Source organism: Triticum aestivum, chromosome 1D, assembly GCF_018294505.1.
Source record: "Triticum aestivum cultivar Chinese Spring chromosome 1D, IWGSC CS RefSeq v2.1, whole genome shotgun sequence".
In the NCBI taxonomy this organism is placed as follows: domain Eukaryota; kingdom Viridiplantae; phylum Streptophyta; class Magnoliopsida; order Poales; family Poaceae; genus Triticum; species Triticum aestivum.
In genome coordinates, this window is record NC_057796.1 from 209,714,234 (window position 1) to 209,722,228 (window position 7,995).

Consider the following 7,995-nt stretch of genomic DNA (forward strand, 5'->3'; position numbering starts at 1 on the left):
CCCGACAACAGCGTTCTCGGGGGCCTACGACTGGGAGGAGATGAAGACCCAGGTGTGGGGGAGCCACACCCCGGAAACCACGTCCCTTGTGACGCTGGTCAAGCCCGTGCAAGTTGGCACGGCAATCGCGGCCCCGACATCCTCAGGACCCGACAAGCCCGTTCAAGTTGGCATGGCAAAGGCGTCGCCGACATCCTCGGGACCCAACAAGCCCGTGCCAGGAGGCACGTCAACGACGCATATGGTGGGCCACGTCCCAACCATGATGCTGGCGACCAGTGAGCCCGTGCAAGAGGCACGACATTCTCAGGTCGGCCACACCCCGACAACCAGGCTCTTGGGGTTCTGCAAGCCCGTGTGGGCAACACGACACTCTTCGACATGCCTCAACTGGGGGGCAATGAAGAGACGGTCATGGGGCGGCCAGGCCTCGACCGTGACTCCGGCAACCATTGAGGTCGTGCAGGAGGCGCGACGCTCTCTAGTCGGCCATGCCGTGACCCCGACGTGCTCAGGGTCCATCGAGTCCTTGCAGGAGGCACGGCACTCTCTGGTCGGGCATGCCCCAACCATGTCGGTGGCGACTGCCGAGACCATGCAGGAGGCACATTGCTCTATGGTCGGCCATGCCGCAGCCCCGACGCGCTCGGGGTTCATCGAGTCCATGCGGGAGGCACGACTCATAGCTGTTGGGGGAGACCCGACAAGCAAGTTTGTTGGGAAGAGCGACAAGGAGTCCGCTACCTTGGGAGAAGCCACTCCTGGTAGTGCGGTGTCCGACAAGTCATCCCTGGGAAGGGAGTTCCCGGGTAGCATGACGTCTGACACGACGACCCCGGGAAGGGAGTTCCCGGGCAGTGTGACGTCAGGAACTACGACCCCAGCAACACTGACGCCCAAGAGCAAGGTGGTTCTTGGGCAGTTTGTGTCCCCGCCTACAGCGCGGTCGGACCTGTTCGACGCCAACAACGTTGGCGATCCACACAGGTTGCGATGCCTAGGGGGAACTTCTCGGCGAGCCTGCGGGACGACCGCAACACCCCGAGATCAGGAAGGACGAGCACGGCACCATCATCAAGCACAAGGCGCGGCTCGTCGCGAAATGTTACGTACATCGCACGGGGGAGGACTTGTAGGAGGTCCTTGCTCTAGTGGCAAAGCAGGAGCAGGGCGTACGGGCTACACAAAGCCCGAGAAGGCAGACATCCCGGCCATGGCACCTGGTCGTTTTCAGTTTCAGGAATTGTGCGACAAGGTCAGGATCATCAATGTCAAGCCCCTTCGACAGGGTTGAGGGGGAGATTGTTGATCAAACCCAGTCGTTGCATGTAGGCTTTCTTGCACGTAGGCAATCTTGCATGTAGGCTTTCTCTTGGAGCCAAGCAGAGTAGAAGAGGCTTTCTTGCACGTAGGCAATCTTGCATGTAGGCTTTCTCTTGGAGCCAAGCAGAATAGTAGGCTTTTCTGTAGATAAAGGTTGATCTGAACATAGTAGCAGCACACGTAAGTGCATCCCGAGTCCTATAAAAGGAGCTGTGCCCCATCAGTTGTAGGCAGGGCAAATAACAATCAAAATTCCAGTAGTACACTACTACTACTACAACCAGCCTCACTAGTAGTAGGTGAGTTTCTCCTACTATACGTGTGTGTGTGTTTGCCCTCCTAGCTCAGTGTGTGCAGCTGCAAATTGTTTTTGCCAATTCTATTAGTGTACGAGAGAGAGCTAGTCAGTATAGTTTGGGCTAACAAGCACGGCAGCGACTTGGAGGTGCGCGAACTCGGTGCTGACCGCAAGGACCCCATCTTCGGGGACATCGCTGGTAAAATCTTCCTCACCTTCATTCCCCTCCTTCTATCCCTCTTAATTTCTAAGTGATTTCGGTGTAGTGTTACTTTTAAGTAGGCTTAGAAAACTTTGCTGGAACCTAAAAAATAGGTTTCTTGGGTTTTTGGATAGTTGATTTGGTGGAAAGTGGCATGACGTTCTTGCAAGAACAAGAACTTTGCTATTGACTGGATGCACTGCGCCTTATTTAGACAACGTGAGATCTATAAATTGAGGTGTCTTACCGTGGTGTTCAATTTTTCCTGTCATATGATGTGGACTGATCGTCCTTCATTGCCAATACAGTGCATCAATCACTACGAAAGCGACATCGGAGAGACAAGAGTCATCTGTTCGGCATGGCGGAAACTTGATTGAGCTCGGGAAAATCTATATCTATCTGTCTATATCTATATCTATTATTTATTTTTATCATTTATCTTTCTAATATAAAGAGGCTATTGCTTCTTCCTCCAAATTTTTGGTCCGTTTGTCGTTATAATTCTTTTCCGTACGTGAGATCCGTCGGCAGCATGAACCTCAGCCTAATCGTAGGCAGTCTGGGGGAGAAGAAAAAAATTGTGTTGAAATATCCAAGATGCCACCACCTGACCAACCGAGCGTTAGTTACAATAGGGGATTCTTTTACTCCCTTTGTCTCAAAATAAGTGTCTCAACTTTGTACTAACTTTAATGCAACAGTTTATTTAATTCACATTATTGCAAAGTTGTACTAAGATTGAGACACTTATTTTGAAACGGATGGAGTATTATACATTATCCCACATCGCCCCCTTACATAAAATCTGATTGATTTATATACATCTACCAGTTAATACCAATAAGCCGCTCAGAGAATCGGAAAGGAGTGGATCCCTTGGGAGTAAATTATGGATGTTGGGGGAGAGAAACTAATTAAGTAGGGTCGAATTACTGAGAGTGAGACGATTTAATAAATCGACGCATCATGCAGAATTAGTGGGAGGTATCAAGGAATCTTGAATCGAATTAATGAGAGGAGAGCCGATTAATAAATCGGTGCATGCATGCAGGATTAACCGGGCCATGTAGAATCATCTTCATGATTGTCCGGAAGCTCTATCATCTCAAAAGGATTTTCCTCCAAAAGTTCTTCATAAAAACTTTGATGAGATCCTAAAATATAAACTCAGAAAGAGATAGCATAATGTGATGTCTTTAGACAAGGATATCTCAAGAAAGAGACTCCCCCTGATACCTGCAAGTCCCTAGGTCGTGTGCAACACAGGCTACATTATCTTCATAGATAATGATGGGTGATTATATCAAACCAATTCTACATGATTGTTGTATGTGGTTTATCATTCTGCGAAGCCATACACATTGCTTCAAATAATGGAATTCAGTTTTGCTAGAACACATCTAGATGTACAATAAGTATTGCATATCTAAGTCCTATTCATTGATCTTATGCGGAGATTCGTGTGGGTATTTCTTTTTGCTTTTTCTTTTCCTTTCAATGCTTGATTGTACCACTTAGATGTGCAATAACTATGGCACATCTAGATGTGCCCTAGACAAACCCAATGAAATTATTTCAGAATGATTGGTAGATGTCGCCACCAGAGTATGTTTTGAAGACTTCCATGATATAACAGTGCCACCATGTAGGAACACAAAGTCGGTCTGTGATCTGGCATTATGGGGATCAGACAAATAACTGGCATATGCATATCCAATCATGTCATAGTCCTGATTTCTCTGAAACTGGAAAAATAGGCCAACCTTTGTGCCTTGGAGATATCGAAAGATATTCTTCACTCTAGACCAATGGCGTTTTGTGGGAGCTGCGCTATGTCTAGCAAGTAGAATTATTGCAAATGCAACATCAGGTCTCGTGCAATCTGCAAGTTACATAAGCGCTCCAATGGCACTGAGGTATGGAACTTCAGGTCCCAACACCTCTTCTCCATCATCCCTTGGCCTGAACAGATCTTTCTCTACGTCTAGAGATCGAACCACCATGGAAGTTTTAGATGGATATGATTTGTCCATATTGAATTTCTCCAATATTTTCTGGATATAGGCATATTGGTGTACCATGATTCCTGAGGGAAGGTGCTCAAGTTGAATACCTAAGTAAAATTTGGTTTTACCCAAATCCTTCACCTCAAATTTGATCTTTAGGTGATTGTGTGCTTCATCAATGTCTGGTGTGCTACCGATGAAGTTGAGATCATCAACGTACACCGAAATGATACAAAATCCTGTAGAGGACTTCTTGATGAAGACACATGGGCAATCAAAACTATTGGAGTAACCTTTCTGAAGAAGGAACTCACTAAGTTGGTTGTACCACATCCGTCCCGACCGCCTTAAGCCATATAATGACTTATTCAGCTTTACAAAATACATGTTAGCGTTTTGCACTTTTATTTGGGACAGTGGTTCCGTTAGGAACCTTCATATATATGTCCGAATCTAGTTACCCGTAAAGATATGCGGTCACGACATCCATCAACTGCATAGATAGACGATTTTGCACTGCCAAAGATATAAGATATCGGAAAGTGGTTCCACTCATTACTGGAGAATATGTTTAAGTGAAATCAATGCCAGGTTTCTGCGTGAAACCTTGTGCTACAAGCCTTGCTTTATATCTCACCACCTCATTGTTCTCATTCGGTTTCCGGAGAAAACCCCATTTGAATCCCACAGGGAAAACACTGGGAGGTGTCGGGATTGCTTCAGCGAATACCTTTCTTTTGTTAAGCGAGGCAATTTCTACTTGGATTGCATCCTTCCATTTAGGCCAGTCGGAGCGCTTTTGGCACTCTACGATATACCTTGGATCATGATCAGTGAGAAGGATATCTGCAATCTTTTCAGCAAAATATATGTCGACAGTCATAGTCTTACGGTCAAATGATTCTCCAGAATCAACATAGTTGATGGAAATATCCTGCACCCCTAGTGACTCTTCGTGATTTCCCAATACGATTGAGTCTGGGTGTTCCGATGTCCCAGTTAGTTTGTGCACACTGGAGCTGGGTTGTGGAGGTTGCCCTTCCACTATGTGTATACTACCCATCAGGTCTTTATCAATGTTGAGTTGACCTGCATTTACTAACTCTAAGGTTTTTCTCCTCGATTTCCTTCGCTGCTTGCCAGAAGCTTGCTCCAAGTCAGAGGCCATACTACTTCCCCCTCTTTTTAGGAACAGGGAGTCGAGTGGGTTTTATTGATACCTCCACTCTTTCTGGAGTGTTTCTGGCTGGATTTAAGGATTTTGTAACACCTTTTAGATCAGTAAATAAATCTGGCAGATTATTTGCAAGATGTTGCAAATTAATGATCTTCCGAACTTGAAGTTCGGTCTCATGGGTACGTGGATTAGAGGATGAAATGGAATGAGCATTCCAATCAATTTCCGGGCATTCTTTCTGGTACTTGAAATCTCCCCTTAATGCTGGAAAATGTTGCTCATTAAATATGCAATCAGCATGACGGGCTGTGAAAGGATCCCCATCCAGGGGTTCCAGGTACTTGATAATCGACTGTGATTTATACCCCACATAGATCCCCAACTTCCTGTGTGAGCCCATAGACGTCCGCTGTGCTGGTGAGATCGGGATGTATGCAACACATCGGAACTTACGCAGATGGAAAATGCTAGGAGGATTTCCACGTACCAATTCCAGAGGGAAAGAAATGTGATATGCACTTGGCTCAATTTTATTAAGTCAGCAGCGTGTAAAATAGCGTGACCCCAACAAGAGGTTAGCAAGTTGCAATTCGTCAACAAAGGTCTTGCAATGAGTTTGATCCTCGTAATCTATTATTCAACCAAACCATTTGTGTATGGACATATGGAACAGAGTGCTGAACTTCAATCCCCTAAGAGTTACTGTTGACATGGTTAGTTATAATCTTTGCTGAAAACCTGGGTGCTACTTAAGCTTATTTATGTAAACAAGAGCAAAAGAGTTCGCAAAAGCTTTTATTTTTCACTTTCAGTTTATCAACTGAATTGCTTGAGGACAAGAAAAGGTTTAAGCTTGAGGGAGTTGATACGTCTCCGTCGTATCTACTTTTCCTAACGCGTTTCTTCTTGTTTTGGACTCTAATTTGCATGATTTGAATGAAACTAACCCAGACTGACGTTGTTTTCAACAGAACTACCATGGTGTTGCTTTTGTGCAGAAATAAAAGTTCTCGGATTGGAACGGAACTTTTTGGAGAATTTTTATACAATAAAAGAAAAATACTGGAGCCAAGAACCACCAGAGGGGGGGGTCCCTGGGGGAGCACAACCCACCAGGGCACGGCCCCCGTCCTGTCATGCCTATGTGGGTTGTGCCCACCTGGTGGCCCCGCAGACCCTGATTCCAACTCTATAAAATCCTATTTTTGGAGAAAAAACCAGGGAGAAAGAATTATCGCATTTCACAAGACGGAACCGCCGCCACCTCATGTTCTTCATCATGAGGCCAGATCTGGAGTCCGCTTGGGGCTCCGGAGAGGGGGATCTTCGATCTTCATCATCACCGACCCTTCTCCATCGCCAATTCCATGATGCTCCCACCGAGAGTGAGTAATTCCTTCGTAGGCTCACTGGTCGGTGAGGGAGTTGGATGAGATTCATCATGTAATCGAGGTAGTTTTGTTAGGGCTTGATCCCTAGTATCCATTATGTTCTGAGATTGATGTTTCTATGACTTTGCCACGCTTAATGCTTGTCACTTTGGGCCCGGGTGCCATGATTTCAGATCTGAACCATTTATGTTTTCACCATTATATCTATGTTCTAGATCCGATCTTGCAAGTTATATGCACCTACTACGTGTTATGATCTGCAAACCCCGGAGTGACAGTATTCAGGATACTTTCCGGTGATGACCGTAGTTTGAGGAGTTCATGTATTCACTATGTGTTAATGCTTTGTTCTAGTTCTCTATTAAAAGTAGGCCTTAATATCCCTTAGTTTCCTTATGGACCTTGCTGCCACGGGAGGGTAGGACAAAAGATGTCATGCAAGTTCTTTCCATAAGGACGTATGACTATTTACGGAATACATGCCTACATTATATTTATGAACTGGAGCTAGTTTTGTATCGCCCTAGGTTATGACTGTTATATGATGAATATCATCCAACGAATTCACCGATCCAATGCCTACGAGTTTTTCACATATTGTTCTTGCTAAGTTACTATTGCTATTGCTACTGTCACAACTACTACAAAATCATTGCTATCATTGTTACCGTTACTATTATTGTTACCACTGCAATCAAAACTATCATATTACTATGCTACTGATCATATTACTGCAGATAATTAATCTCTAGGTGTGGTTGAATTGACAACTCAGCTGCTAATACTTGCAAATATTCTTTGGCCCCCCTTGTGTCGAATCAATAAATTTGGGTTGAATACTCTACCCTCGAAAACTGTTGCGATCCCCTATACTTGTGGGTTATCAAGCACCGACCCACTCTTGACGACTCCGGTGGTGCAACCCGAGCAGGCCCCTGAATGGGGCCATAAAAAACTCGCCGACCCTCGAGCAAACCCCGTCCTGAAGAGGATTGCCGCGCATGTGAGGGCGAAGCTGACGGGGGCAACGATCATGAAGGAGTTCCTGGTGCAGCGCCTTGCGCCGCTCCAAGCGCACTCGCAGCCCTTGTGGGAGTATGACCGTGCGGGGAACACAATGAGGATGCACGTCGCCAACCTAATGATCAAGGAGCTGGATGGGGCTTTGTTTACCCTGCTCGGCTACATCCCCGGGGACCCTCCCGAGGCCGCCGCCCCACTGTACAGCCGTGACAATAAGGAGGAACTGGTCCTGGCCATGCCCACCTTCGACGAGTGGGGGCTTGAGCTGCACGACCACGCCAGCTTACCTGTGGTGCTGCCCTCTGGCGATAGTGACGGCGACGAGGACTCGGAGAAGACGGAGGAGGATGACCTTGGGGGGGCGTCCCCGCCATCGCGTCACCAGATCCTGAAGGAAATATGCTCTAGAGGCAATAATAAAGTTGTTATTTTATATTTCCTTATATCATGATAAATGTTTATTATTCATGCTAGAATTGTATTAACCGGAAACTTGATACATGTGTGGATACATAGACAAAACACGGTGTCCCTAGTAAGCCTCTACTAGACTATCTCGTTAATCAAAGATG

The 7,995-nt window shown here is 46.0% G+C and overlaps 1 long non-coding RNA gene across 1 annotated transcript; it reads left to right on the forward strand.

Moving 5' to 3' along the window:
* Positions 1 to 1,563: 1,563 nt before the first annotated feature.
* Positions 1,564 to 2,303, forward strand: LOC123167512 (uncharacterized). The gene is made up of 2 exons (XR_006483946.1): positions 1,564 to 1,820; positions 2,132 to 2,303. It is a non-coding gene; the product is annotated as an uncharacterized lncRNA (long non-coding RNA).
* The last annotated feature ends 5,692 nt before the right edge of the window (positions 2,304 to 7,995 follow it).